This window comes from Ciconia boyciana, chromosome 1 (genome assembly GCF_034638445.1).
Source record: "Ciconia boyciana chromosome 1, ASM3463844v1, whole genome shotgun sequence".
Lineage (NCBI taxonomy): Eukaryota > Metazoa > Chordata > Aves > Ciconiiformes > Ciconiidae > Ciconia > Ciconia boyciana.
The window spans coordinates 107,007,611-107,023,242 of NC_132934.1; the positions used below are offsets into that span (position 1 = coordinate 107,007,611).

The following is a 15,632-nucleotide window of genomic DNA, read 5'->3' on the forward strand; positions in this document are numbered from 1 at the left end:
TTCTTTCCTTGTCTTTTTTGTTTCCAGTTTATACCCTTGCCTCCCACTCTTTACATAGGGCCTCAGATAACAATACCCCTTTACCAGTTTAATTAAACTCTTTTAACATAAACTAAATTGAACTAGTTTAGCTAAGTTAACTTCACCTTCTAGCCAGAAGGACCTTTTCCTTTCCTGCACAAAGTAGCAAAGGATTCACTCCTCAAATTTTCCAGATTCAACAAACTCTTGTGCACTAAAGTAACTGTAAAAGAAAAAAGACCCCTAAACAGCCTATATTTTCCATGTACTTACCTGTATGTACTCTCAGCTACAGCACTCCTTCCACAAGAACTCTCCCCCATTCCTCAGCCCACCCTTCCTGTCTCTTCCCTCTCGTGGGACTCACTCAAGGTTTCCCAAACAAAAAGGAAACACCTGCACATGTTGGCAGTGACTTAATCAGCATCTGCTATCAGTGATTCATCTCAGGAGTTCGGTTAAGAAAAGGCAGACCCTTTACTATCTTCTAGCTCTGGCTTTATTCTTCCTATATGTCATATGGTGCAGCTAAAAATAAATTCCAGGTTTTGAAAGAAAGATAGTATTCTTTAAAGCTAGCTCCCCACAAACAACATCCTATCCACACCTGCCTTCACCATTGGCTATGATAATTTCCTCCTACCTGTTAAAACAAAGGGGAGTACTTTGCTCTTTAGAAAAACTTTCTCCCATCTGATGTGTACAGACCCTGGAGCTAATAAAAAATTACTTTCCATTCAAAAAATGTTTTCAGTACATAAGAAATATACAAGCTGTGATGAAGCACAGCTGAGAAACCAAGACCAAAATGATGCAGAAGCATTACAGCTGTACCAGGGAGATACAAAGGTAGTAGTTCTGAATTTAAGCATTCAGTTAAATTTTTTGCTTTTCTAGAATTTAACTGTTCAATAGGAAGTTAGAATTTCCCTAAAAAAGATCTACTTTTTTTTTAAGTTAAATACTCAATTCAGTCCCCAAAATATTGCCTTAATAAAACATTATTGACCAACAGCTAAATACATACATTGACGGAGAAAGAATTGGCTTCTATCTTTATCATAGCTTTAATGAAAAAGTTCCTGTTCTTTTTCTACTTCTGAACAACAAAGATACGAAACAAGATAGGACTTTATTTGATACCCAGCAGTAAACTTGCTGACATAATTACTTTGTATTATAGCCCCTTAGGGAGTCCACACAATACTCACTTCACCAACTTTTTTAAGTGTTGTATTGAGTTCCTGACAAAATCTCTTCTGCCATACACACTTAGAGGCCTTTCAAATATGATCAAGTATGGCTGGGATGAGTCACCCTTTACAAATCTTTGATTAACAGGGTGTACGAGTGCAAACAAAGCCTGCTTACTAGCAGTTAACTTTGTCTCAAGACTCATGTATCCAACTGGATCTTAGCAAGCATAGAAATAACAGAGGGAGAATAGCTAGAGTTGCCACCCTTTTCATAGCCTCTACTGCTCCAGCAAGAGCACAGGCTGAGCTGATGGACCACGTTTACTTGTTAGCGGTGGCCGCAGGAGATTTGTACACTCCTGTAGAGGACTGAGTGACTAGAGATTAGGTATCAGCTGCTCTGAGTCTAGCTGCGGTACCCACTCCCTGCCCTCAGGGGAAACTAATCCTGAGGTTCAGAGGTCCACAACAGTTCACATCCTTATGTACACCTGAAGCCCTGTACCATTATAGTGAATATTGTATATGCTTTCTATACCGTTGTTTTGGTTTATATTAAAACCAACATTATCTACATCTGGTAAAAAATACTTGCACCATTCTAGTTTCATTTTTCAACTTGCCTTAGTATATTTTAAATCAGAGAAAAATTGTCGAGGTTTCCTCTAATATTGGAAGCTGGACTTTGCCAAGTTCATGTTTCAAATGAAAATGCAAGTTGTCATGTTGGTGTAGCTGTTATGGTCTAGGGATGTAAGTGAGATAAACTGACCTAAAGAGCTCATACCATCATCAGTCTCAGCTTCCCACTCCCCAGCTGCATCAGAGGGTCTAGTTAAAGATATTGTATCTTCCTGTGTTGACTTGCTTAAGACCAAATGTGATATAATCTAGAACTGATATCTTCCATCGATTTAATTTTTTTAGGCACGCTTTTTCACTTTTGGTAGAAGCTCCATCAAAAACATTTTCACAGTGACCTTTTAGTTTTCTTTAACAGAAAGAAAAAGAATACAGAAAATTAATTACTTCAGGGTCTGAATCAATTTTTTTCAGTCTCCATTTTCCTTTTCATTTGCTAATAGGAAAAGTTTCTCTCTGGCACTTTGCTTTCCACTGATAAACACTTTTGAAGTTCTTTTTCTCTCCGACACTCTTTGGATAGCACTAACTCATTTAGCTTTTTCCTGACATTATCTTTTCCCTGCAGCCCTCACTAAGTGGATATATGATGCTTTCCCATTTTTCACAATGTCTTCAAGCTCACTTTAACCTTCAGTCTTGGTGCATGCACCACTACAGCACATGGGTTAGTCTTTGGTTTATATATATATATTTATTTATTTTTAAGCTCTGAAAAAAACCCTAAACATACACTATATAGAATGACCATCCAATGCTCAGGTCTCCAATTTACAATACATTTAAAAAGATAATACTAGAGAAAACATAGAAAACATCAAAATCATTAATCTCTCCTTCACATTCAAAAAGCAGGAACAGAGAGCCCTAATTCTCCCAAAATACAGAAATCCCATTTTCCTGTGCTTCAAGTCTGCAAGTCTTTGGCCCTGCTGCAATTTGTTAATCCAGGAGCAAAAAGAAGAACACAGATCCTGAAATTGTGGACTTTGGTCCAGGGCCATCTCAAAGCGTAAACACACAAGCCCCACTGACAGATACATCAGACCTGGTTGCAGGTCTTCCATATAAACATTTTCTGTAACTAAAGCGGTGGCATCTGAAGGGGATTTGAGCTCCTATGTAGGTTTATGGAACTAAAGGTTCCCCTCCAGTTAACTGCATTTCCTCAGCCTCCTCACAGCCAAGTTTCAGCCAAAATGCTTTCCTCTCTCCCTCTCTCAGTTGCTTCCCAGACACTGTTAAACATGAATGAGACTGTACTGTACGGACAGGCAAAGCAATGTTATCAGCCTACTGAAAGTACCTCATCTCTTTATTAAGTGCAAGCCCAATAGCAGCATCTGGGGAAAAAAAAAAAGGTAACAGCTGAGAGCCAGCGCAGTTGTGATCTGCAACTATTTCTACCTGATGACAACAGCTGTCAATCAGACTGAAAGTGTCTTGGGCTTTGGAATAAAATGATTGCACGGAGGCCTAAGTACCTGACTGCATAAGGGAACAGTGTGCAGAATGACTGTTCCTCTTCAATGGTACTCCTTCATGTATTGCAACAAAGATAACTGCCAGCTTGAGTTGCATGAAATCATTATTTAATCCTACCTTTGTCTTATATCTCTATTATAAGAAAGCTTGTTATTCTTTATTATTGTCTACTTTTAGTTATAGAGCAGTGTTTCTGTTCAATGTAGTACTATTTTTGTATATATGTCGTTTTGTACTGTTTCTCTTCAGATCCGTTTTGAAGTCTCATTTCAGTCTTTCTTAATTTTCCTTTCTCCATACCCATTATTTCCTTCCTACATTTTCTGACAACTCATGACTACATGTACTGGATGTTGGGTAGTATAGGGTACTTGAGAAAGATATAGCCCATTATTCTAGCAGAATTTTAAAATCCAGTTTCATACTCAGATGTTGTTTTTCAGAGACTGTTCTACTGTTTTTCTTGCAAAACTTCCCTACATTGAATTGCTGCCTTCGTAAGTATGTTCTTTCTGATAGCGAGAAGGCACCTCTTGCTTTTATAAATGGGAAAGGTGGAATGGAAGGAGTCCACATTTTTTAAATCGTTTGATCCAGAAGTAATGAAATGGCAGTAGCGTCTCAGACTTTTCTTCAAATAGCCTACCAAACACAGACAAGCAAGGATAAAAATTAACTGCAAGTACGTAAGTGAAGGGATTTAATATGGATGCTACCTGCATCTGAGGGAATAACAGGACACGAGATCTGGTGAAGCTTCATACTACTTTTGCAAGAGGACAAATTCTGCTGTTTCATTAGTACGTTACAGCAATACCTACATATTTACAACATACATGTTGCTCACTTTAAATATGTTCAAACTTGTATGTTTTCCAATTACACTTGCCCTGGGAAAGGCAAAACAAGTTTGTCAAACATGTTCAATCTTTTTACATAATACAAATCATTAAAATTTTAAAAAGAAATCCTAGACATACCTCTCTACAATTGGATGTATGCACTACTTGCCCTTTATTTGCATTTTGATACCCGAGAAGCTCACTGAAGCTCACCACGAGTCTAAGTTTCTTCTCAAATCTTATTCAACTTTTAACAGAATCCATGTTGCTATTAGGCAACATAAACACATGTAATTTTTTCCACACTGAATAATCATTACAAACTACTTGTTCCCTACCTATTCAAACTATACTGTGTGAATATTTCCATAGATTAAATAAGTATTATATTTGGCCAGAACTTTGGATCAAGGGGACAAGTCTGCTCATTGCCACTGACTTTGGATCAGGTTATCACAGGTTATCAGGTTATCATACTATAGATAAGCAAGTTATTTGCCTTTATATGCTAGATTTTATTTCATACAAACCTATATGTTACCACTTACCTTCCTATATAGGAATGCACGCTTTGCTGATTACTAGATATAAAAAAGTAATGCTGATCTACGACAGTCACAGTTTGCTTTATTACAGCCTTAAAATGCCTCATGTCCACATGAACTCCAGTAAGTGGCCATCATTTTCCAAGGGCAAGTTGGAAACCGACACGTGTCATAACATATACTGACCTTAGAAACTATTCCAAGGGGAAACTATTCCAAAATACCTTTGGCTGCAAACAAGGAGGTTCTTGGAGATCTAGAAAACATTGAAATGTATTATATCAGTAATCTGAACATGTGTTAGCTATTTACCCACTGCATGCATTATCGTGATTATGTATCATTGATATTTACTTGTATACTACAAATAAATAGCTAAACGCAATATATACAGCCTTGCTTATGTTATGCAATGGACTCTATATGTATTAGGCATAAATGCATACAAATAAGGAACATATATGTATACAGATATTATTATTAATATCATACTTCAAAGAACTTTGGTTAGCGTAACGTTTTATTTATTTGCTTGTCCTCCATCAAGCTATTAGCTAGAGTGATAATTGATCAAGCAATTGCATTTTAATTGTGGTAATAGAGCAGCTTTGTGATTTATTCCTCTTTGTTTTGTTTCACTACAAAGTAATCATCTTCGCTCAGATGTTTAACCACCCACCCAATTTATCTATTAGAACAGTTTCACAGCCATATTTCATTAATCTCTGTAGGCTCTACAATGGGCATGGCAATTTCTCTCCTTCACAGTGTAATTTCTTAATTGCGATGGTGTTGGTTATTGCCTCCTTAATTTGCTCTTATACTAATCTACTATTTTTGTTAAATTTGCAGATGATGCCAATGATTTTACATTATTTTGTTAAATACAATAGGCCTGAGCCTGTTTTCTTTTAAATTGATGTTAATCAGGAATCTCCTTAAGGTTATGATAGCAAGTGTAAGGCCCATGGAAGTAACAAGCTGTAAGAGGTGAGAGGTATATCCTGAACTCTCAAGTAAGCAGACTTTGTCCTAAGTAGACCTAAAGAAAAACAAAATTTGGTCTAAACTGTAAACAACTACAGTATCTTCCTTTACAACTTGTATTTACTAGTGTGATAGTCACCTGTTTTCAAAGTAACATAAATGAAACTTAAATTTCTTCTATTTAAAAAGGAAAAAAAAATGTGTATATGTAACTACAGTGATAACTGAAGGGTGTATTCATAGAAGAATTATATTAATTCTTCTAGTATACCTTCTCTGACAACAGAAATGCTACTGGTTTGGGATATACTTACTATCCAAGGGATAAAATACCCAAACCCAAGCAGCAACAGAATTCAAAGAACAGAGTTAGAATCTTCTTCCAATGAATTGCAAGGTCTTAAAGATGCAAGCTGGAAGGTAGGTCTGAAATGCAGTACTGAAGACCTGATTTTGAACTCATACTGTAGTATTTCTCTCGCCAGAGGCTACTGATGCACAAAAATTGTGATTCCCTCCTGCCCTCTCTGTTGCTCTCCTCCAAAGTGTGCAGAGTACTTCCTTCAAAGAATGATTCGGCTACTACCATTGATTCTCAGAGTGCAAGAGTTGTTTAAATGCTGTATTTTCCTCCATGTTTTGTTTTAAACTTATCTTGTCTGTTTCTACCTATATACCTGGTGGAATAATGGGGTAGTGGCAAGTAACCTTGTGCTGTATGTATGACTTTTCAATAATATCTGTAAAAATGTATTCGTAATAATGTCTGTATTTACGTTGGTAGCTCCCAACTAGAGCGTAAGGACCTTGCCATATTAACAGTACCCTACACACAGGACCTTTTGAACAATGTCCCCTTGTGACCGATTTCCATTCTTTTATGTTGGGCAAGTGGGCATGTTTAGACCTTTAACTGCGTCATGCATTGCAACATATTGCGGGCTTTATTTCTAGATAATCTTCATACACTATTTAAAAGACTTCATTAAATACTTACAATTTTAAGCCTATTAATGTTTATTATCTAGATGTATGCTTACTGCATAACGTACATTATCTACAAGACAGTAATAGAAGTTCAGCTATGTGGGATACTCTCGCATATATATATGTGTAAGAGCTTACATAGTTTTCAGTTCTCAGTGATGTTGACCTATGTCCTCATTATCTCACATTTACCCTCCATTTAGCAGTCCATACATAAATGCTGCATCTGGCTTTTGTTCTTTTCACTACCTGAATTTTCAAATGGGATATTTTCTTGCAGTCCAATGATTTCTTACATCCAATAAGGACCACAATTTAAATATTGTAAACCGGCTGCCTTTGTACTCTGTAATGGAGAAAACTTACCCTGATCATTCTTTTTTACTTTTTCTCTTTTAATTAGGAAGAAGTTGCCTAATTTTTAAGAATGTTTGTTTACCCTTTTTGCACAGAGGAGCAGATGTGCCCTTGGAAAGCCATAACTTGGGAAAGAAAAAGCGTAGGTAAGTGAATTCAATTAATAACTGATTACTGAAGTAACTCCATAACTATTAGGGAAGGTGACGGGTAATTTTGACAGTGCAGGAAAAAGAAAAAGCTGTAGACAAATAAAGCCCTGTTTTTTCAAAATCAGACGCATTTCTCTTACCAGACTGCACAATAGCCCTGCAAGAGCAGCTATGAGAGGGGAGATTGCGTGACATCCGTTTATAATGTGGCTTTCTCCCGCTTAAACATTGCAACATGTACTACAATACCCGAGGTAACGAATCAATTAAACGGGCCTCGGCCCCTGCAGCCGCCCCCCGCCCTCTCTCCCTCCCTCGCCCTCCCGTTCCCCCAGCCCGTGCCCTCTCCGGAGCCGCTCGCTGCTGCTCGGCTTTGTAGTTTCCCGGCGCCGGAGCAGTAGGACCCAGGGGCCCTCCGCAGCCACCAATAGACGCCGCTACTTGGATCTATTTGTATGCAATGCCTCCTGCTCTGCGCATTAATAGTAATACAGATAACGGGTCTGAAAGAATTCTCTTCTGAAGAAGGATTGGATTTTCCAGGGTCCTGGTACTGGGAAGAAATCCGGTTGCGTCCCCCTTTATTCAAAAGTCTCCCGAACAGCTCGGCGTCTTAGGCGCGCTCCCTCTCCCTACTGACACATACATAGATACATTCTCGCTCTATGCAAGGAAAGTTGCAAAGGACTGTCTGGACGATGGCACTGCTAGTTTTCTGAGAGCCTTCTGATCTCGGAGGGTAAGTCCCGCAACCACCGAAGCAGCGACCGGTGCGGGGGTCTCGCCGGCAGCCGCAGGGAGGGGGTGGCCGCTCCCCGCTCCGCCGCGCTCGGGCACCGGCTCCGCGGGCGGCAACAGTTTCCCGGAGGCGCCGGGAGAGGGCCCGGAGGGCGAGGGGGTGCGAAAGTAGCGAGTGCGCAGGGTTAGCGGAGGGAGCGGCCCAACAAGTTTCTTTGCAGGTACCGGAGGCGTGCTTATTGTCTGTAAAGTTGCCGGGGTTTCCGCGGGACGGCGTCCCCCGCCTTACGGCCGCCCTTTGGCTCGGGTGTTAGTAACAAAGAAGTTTTACCGCGGCGCAGCCGGCATCCCTCGCTGTGCCCGCCGGCCCCCGGGGGGATCTCGGGGTGCCTTTCCGGCTGGCCTGCCGCCGCGGCCGCGGAGGGGGGATCCGCGCCGCAACTTCTGGCGGGGGGGTCCCCGCAGCCCGCCTGCCCCGGCCGCAGCCGGGCGGCTGGGGCGAGAAGCGCCGGCTTTGTTTTCGCCGCGCTTGCAATAACCTTTTCCCTTCTCGTGGGGATGCCGCCGCCGGGGAGCAGCTCTGCGGGGGAAGCGCCCTCCCCTCCCCGCGCCGGCGCCCGGTCCCCCGCGGGGCGGACGGGCGGAGACCGAAATTCAGCGGGTGGGGGGGAATATGTATATGTATGTGCATGTGTATATACATATATATATATAGGTGCATAAATAACTTTAGAAATGGAAAGCGGCAGCACGGGAGGGGGGCTGTGATAGCGCACCCGCCAGTGCTTGGTTGGGGGGGAGCGGCCCCTCTCGGCTGCGGCGCTGGCGGGGGGGCGCAGTCCGCGGGTGTGCGGCCGCCTCCCCGCACAATGGAGGGCCCCCGGCGCGGCGGGGGTGGAGGAGGAGGAGGAGGAGGAGGGAGGTCTCCGGCTCCGCTGCAGCAGCTGCTGCTGCAGTGCCGCAAACCCGCACCGCCCCCGCCCCGCGGGGCAGCGCCCCCGCGGAGGATGCTCGGCGCTGCGCGGGAGGCGCGTTGCCGCGGCCCGGGCCGGCCACCGGGGGGTACCCAGCCCCGCGCAGCCCTGCGCCCCCGCGCCGGGCACGGCCCGCGGCTGCGCCCGCCGCCGCCGCCGGAGGGGAACCGGGCTCCCCCCGCCGCGGGGTCGCGGGCGGTACGGCTGCGTGGCGGGGCGGGAGGCTCCTCTCGGCCGGCCCGCTCAGTCCCCGCGCGTTTTGGCCACGCGGGAGGGCTGACAACGAACGGCTCTTTCCGTGCAGGGTGGGCAGCAGAAGTGTTGCCGCACCTGAGTGTGAAGCTATTTAAAAAAAAAAAAAGGAATACGGGGGGAGAAATGCAAAACACTGACATACGTGAAAAATCGGATGCAATTAAGTTTACCTTTAACACGATCGGTATCCCTATTTTTTTGTAGAGTGTTGTAGGTTAATTTTTTTCTCCATGTTCACTGGGGTGTGTTAAGGTTAATTGATGACCGATGACTGAAAAATGTATTTAAATGGGCTTAAGATATTTTTCATTTTAATTTCGTTTGCTCATGTTTCACATTTTAGTTTCAAAAAGGAAATCTTTAAAGTTGCTGATTATTCTGAGTACATTGAAGAACTTCAGAGGCATTTTTTGGGGGAAGAACATGTTTTGTGACATAGCTGTGTTTCACAGATGTGTGGATAGAAGGGACAGTTCTCTAATCCTAGACCATTGTGCCATAAATACGTGTTGAGGTTCAACTGATAGGCAAGATCTGGCATTTGAGAAGGCTTCTTATTAAACTGAAGTTCATACTCTTCATTAATGGAAAAAGAAGCCTTTGTTGGATGCAGTTTGTAAACAGAGCAGGTTAAGAAAGTCCTGTTATATTATAGAGTAATAAGGCTAATCTCCACACATAATGTCTGACTTTTTTAACGTGCTGCTTTTCTTCATTCATTTTATATTTGTCTGCATGCACGTTTTCTACTTACATCTTATACTGCTGTAAATTCCAGGGGCATTACATTGGCATAAACAGGCTATAAGAGTGTGGAAAGAGACCTAGCTTTTGGTGATTGGGGACAAGGAAGGAAGGCAGAAAGCTGATAAAATGATTCTAATGCTTCTCAGAGTAGTCCATTGCTTTTCAGTCTTTCAGCAAACACTGCCAAACTTCTGCAAATTGTGTAGCAATTGTGTCCCAAGCCCTTACAATAACAGATTCCTGCAAGCATTTTTGGTACCATGACTGACGCGTGCCCAGAAGCTGCACTAATTTCCATAAGAATCCTCATAAAAACAAAGGATGCCATTGTGGCGGTGTGAAACAGCTTGGCTGTTGTTGATTGACTTTTTAGCCAGTGAGATGAAATTGCAGTCCTTACCTTTTGCTTTCCTTGGTAATAGTGGATCCTCAGTATTGAATATTGACCAGTTGAATATTGGAGAAATGAGGACAACTCAACCAATTTTGCAGTGAAGTATCTGCAAGTGTCTTACACCAACGTGTAAACAAAAGGTTTATGAGACATAGTCTCCCAATAGGTTTTTTAAAGAGAACTAAATTTTAACGAGAGGGAAGGATATTTGAGTTCTGTTGCTTTCCTTTGATGCTATTTCATCTATTCCTGTGTTTTAGCTTTTTTTTTTTTTACTTTGGTCTTTTCATATTGTCTTTTGCTGTAACTGGATTCAGACCAGAGTAAGCAACATAATCCACACGGACATTATATATACAAAGTATTTCCTTCAAGTAACTTTTCAAGGCCTATGTGCACATCTGAACTACACCCTAAGCAATAGAGGCAAGTGTGTTAGCCACAGGAGACTCAGATTTTGGTTTTGAGGAAACCATAGCAAATTTCAATGTATACAGAGGAGCAAATGCAATATACTGTCCTCGTGTAAAGTATTAAATAGAACTGAGAGTACAGAAGTCTTTCTTCTTCCACCTGGGTTTCCCTGACTTGTTTGTTGTGGCATATGGCTAGGTATAAATTTAGCAAACTTGTATAGTTCAACAGGTAAGTGTGTAAAAAAACCAGACCAAACAAACAAAAACCAACCAACCAAACAAAAAACAAACAAACAAACAAAAGAACAAGGGGGAGGAAAAGAAGGTGGGAGGAAGGAAGGGATTTATATTTTCTTGACCTTTTATGTGAGAGGAATTTCATGGGCTGTGATCATTCTGGGGTGGAATCAGCTGTCAAGCAAAGGAGTCCTTAGGCCAAAACATGAAAATGATTGGGAAACTGTGATTTTGTTTGCCCAAATTTTGCACTTGCCCTTTTAAGTGTGTTCTGTGTCCTCAGAAACATCTACCAATCTCATGTTGCTTTGCTTAGGGCCAGACCTGGACTCTCGGGTAGCAGGTGACAGAAGTTATATGTGTAATGTGTTAATCCATCAGGGGTTACAAACCTGTGTTTGTGAAAGAAAGAGATGAAGAATTAAATAAAGTGGGCTTAAACTTTACTTTTTCCACCTGTATATCTTCTCCAGATAGCCTCTTCTGTGGCTTAAAATGCAAATTATCATACTTTGTTAACATACATAGTGTATGTCCTTGTACTAATATGTTTCTGTATGTCCTTGTTACTTTCCTAACTACATCTTTGTTAACATAAAAGATCAAGAACTTTTAATATCTTGATCTCTTCTGTTGAGGAAAATAGTAGAATAATTGCAGATCAAGACTAAAGTTTCTTGGTAACCTTATTTGTGAACACTTTATTTTTACATGTATTAGTTAAGTCCTATGGAATTACAGGTTCAGCACTTGGTTTTACGTTCAGGAGGAGCTTGTGTTCTAATGTTTTTTCCATCTCTTTCTGTGTTCCATAATATATAATTCAACCAATGTGAGTGGATTTGCACAGACATTTGCCTGTATTATAGGGAAAATGGCTTCTTCAAGAAAAACTTAGACAATTTAAAATTTCTAGGCTCATCAAAGTGATACATCACCCAATAGAAATGTGAAGAGAAACATTGTGTGTCCTCCTCTGCAATTATAATATGATAGCCATAGGAAAAAATAAAAGCTTTGGAAAGGACAGAGAAAATGAATAACCCTATAACCCTTGAAAGAATTGTAAGGCAATTATACATACCTTGAGCATGTAAGTTAAACATGCAGCAGCACCAGAAGACTCATGTAATCCTTACCCAGCACACAGAGGGACATAATGAAATATTTCCTCCAATCTACAAGAGACTTAACAGATATCCTGTGTTTCACCTGTAATATTCTGTCTGTCTAAACTGCCCACTCCATAAATCTTTCATTCCCTATCCATCTTCTAATAATCAGTCCCATCAGTTCTCTCTCACCACCATCAATTTATAGTCTGCCAAACACATCAATCCTTTGCCTCAATTAACTCTCTCTGTCCTCCAAACTTCTCCACTCATTAATCTGTCCTCGTCCATCTTGAGGTCCAAGTGTGTACTAGCCTCCTGCCTTCCCTGGTCATCTCTGTGTAATTTCCATAAGGGCATTTTTGTTTGTTCGTTTCCAGTCCTGTATTGTGTCTTTCCTTAGCCATTTCCCGGTCTGTGCTCCAGGTCTGCCAAGTCATGAGAATTTCTCATGTTTTCATATGGTAAATTTATTTGCCCAGGTGTCCTTTAGCTTTTTCCTCCGTCAGTAGTGAACACATTGAGCACATTTGTCCTCTTTCCCTACTCAACTCATCTCTTGCTCCTCAGAGGCCATGTAAATTGATCCTTACACCAACAAAATGAGTGTGGCAGGAGAGAGAAAATGAGTTGGCAGGAAACAGCAGTATGACTTGGTAGCCCATGGGTTGTCCCCAACCCAGGGGAGATATTGCTAATTCTGGTCTGACTTCTCTATAACACAACTGGCTTCAGACAAATACAGTGTGGTTATAATGTTTAAAATTGGTCTAAGTAGTAGCATCCAGAGCCCAGAAAGTCTTCTCCTCAGCCAAGTGCTCCAGTTCCTGGGTCACAGTCTTTTCTTACGTGCTGTTTTGGCCCCAAGTGTTGTTCCTTTCTCCTTGCAGCCTGGCACAATAGGGATGGAAGATGCCACTTGCCCATCTTCCTTGAAGCTTCCTTGAACCATAACATAGAATAGTTTAAGTTAGGGCCGAAGAGGTATGTCTACTGGGAAGACGAGCCATGAGACCTGAATCTCTGGCAAGAGTGTAGCTGGAATTGAGGTCCCTTACTTCTGCATGAAGCAATTCCTGCACAATATATCACTCCTCCTTTTTCTCCTCAGTCTTTTGAAGTAAAGTAGCTGCCATGGTTTGTATTGTAGTTCATGCTGCCTGGATCTTCACCTTGCTCAGAGCACAGGGTTTCCTTGCAACCAAGGAGTGGCATGGTGTTGAAAAACCCTTTCATCTTGTTTCTGTATTGCTGTGGGGTTAATCGAAGTTCCCTAGTTGAGGAAGTTCTGCATCATCCCCATCTCTCCAGAGTAATTTTCATGCTGAAGAGAGAAACACCTTAAGTAGCAATTAGAATGTGGCTTTTTCTGTATCACTTTCTTCAATTTAGGGGAAATGATTCTGCATAAATTCCATTGCATGCTCTGGGTTTCCCTCTCGGAGCCCTTGCTTGGGAGAAGAAACAGTTACAATGAGGGGCACAAAGAGTGAACTTAAGTGTGTATCTTTGTTACGCTCCATAATAATAAGTCTGTTCCACTCCTAAAAATAGCATAAGGAAGAATTTGACTCATCTGGTAAACTAGGATTCAGTTGCCAACAATGGTGACTTTTCACACTAACAAGTTTGCTATTGTGGTGAATATATATTAAAAAAGAGCCATATTTAAATATGTGATCTAATATATCACACTTTGCTTCTAGTATTTTATGTGCCTGTTTGACCTCAGAAAAGATAGTCAATAAAATACTCATTTTATTTTTTTGTTCTTCTAGCTCTTTTCCTTCTAAAAGGGAACTGTAGAAAGGTAATGGAAAAAACTTTGTTAATGCAAGACACTGGCTGAGCATACATGTGTGCAGTTGCTTTAATCACAATTTTTAGTGTCCTGCAGTACGTTCTAGAGAAAACAAGACTTAAGGAACGTCATTACAATCTTAATTAAGACTTCCACACTCAAAATAGTTTAGTGTTAGAAAGCACCAAAAGACTAAACATGAAAGGTAAAGTGATTCTCCAAAACAATATACATCTAAGAACAGACGATCTAACTACAGGAGGAGATCCACTGCATATGGTGCTGCCCTTGGCAAATATGGAAATCTAAACAAATGGCAGTAGTGTTTGTAGCTTGCCTTTGTTCTGAGAACACAAAGACTTTAGAGTAGGATTTTACTAAGAACAGCTGGACAAAAGAGCTGTAAACTCATCTTGGTTCCTTATAAAACTTTACAAATTTACTAAACTTTTTCTAACTGCAAGTCCTGCCACACCCAACTTAATATCTGAAAGTCAAATGCTTTTGTTTCAGTCTCATTTATCACTAGTGGTAGTTGTGACTCGGATAAATTATTCTGCAAGTTTATGCCTCAAATCCACCTCAGTTGTGTCAAGAATTTTATTAATGATAAATGCGTTTAAGGATATGACTTGACTCTTTGAACCCATGTTTGAGTTTTCATAGCTGACAACTGAAAAAAAAATCCTTTCTGTGTTAAAAATTAAACAGAAAAATTAAACAAATTGTCTGCAGGCAGATAGGACTGCAGACAATTCTAACTGAAATATTTGAATAAAATAAAGCCAACTTCAGTCCCCAGATAAGCCCCTGATGCAGCTAAGTATTTTTGGCTAATAGCACTTCTGAATGTTTTTAAAATTAAGAAAAAAGCTGTTATTGAAAACATTGCACACATAAGGTCTAAAGAAAGTCAAAATGTATCACTATTTCTTATATCACGGTGTTGTAATCAAGTTTGACTGCCTACAGCATTGAAATGAAGCACCGAAAAAAACTGTTTCCAATAATTTCTTTTAGATTCGTTGTGCTGTATATGGATGAAAGCAAGGTACACTTTTGAACTGTCTACACTCTGTTATGAAAAGATAGGAACACTTCCTCTGAGTGAAATAGGAGAGGAACGAGAGAATGGAAAGTATGGCAGAAGGAATTACAGGGTCCAAATATGCTTCATCTTGCATGGAGATTTGACACTGCAAGTTAATTTTATCTTTGTTAGCTGAAATATATTTTGGAGTAACCCACAGCTTCTTGCCTCTGTGCATTAGTAAATCTCATTACAGAAAACAGTCATAATAAGAAGAGGATCAACAGATGAAAAATATATATTTAAATAATGATAACAACTAGATGGCAAGCAAAACCAAGAAGCATTTCTCTTCTCTTCTGAGGGGAAAAAAGTACCTTTTCCAAAATTTTACAGTCATGGTCTGTCATGGTGGAATGAAGAGTATTACATCATTTGAGTTGTCTTCAACACATTACCCAAACCAGGATTTTAATTTTCTAGCTCCTGAACAATGTATAGAGTAAGTGGTATTTCTCTACCTTGAAGCATTATCTCAGTTGAAAAAGTTCAAAAAAATACTTTAATCGAATGAACAGAGCTTTGTCCATAACATTGTAACTTGAGAAATATAAAACTTTCAATCTTGAATTGTATGTGTAAGGTATAAGGTACAAAGTTTAGCTCTGGGACATGTTTTGAGATAGTGTGTTTTTTTAATCTTAAAAGTTCTGG

At 40.6% G+C, this 15,632-nt stretch overlaps 1 protein-coding gene across 1 annotated transcript in view; it reads left to right on the plus strand.

Moving 5' to 3' along the window:
- The first annotated feature begins 7,773 nt into the window (after positions 1-7,773).
- ROBO1 (roundabout guidance receptor 1) overlaps positions 7,774-15,632 on the plus strand; it is a 743,951-nt gene continuing 736,092 nt past the window's right edge. The window contains exon 1 of the mRNA XM_072886039.1: positions 7,774-7,953. The gene's annotated coding sequence lies outside the window, so the exon portion shown is untranslated. The remainder of the gene's footprint in view (positions 7,954-15,632) is intronic.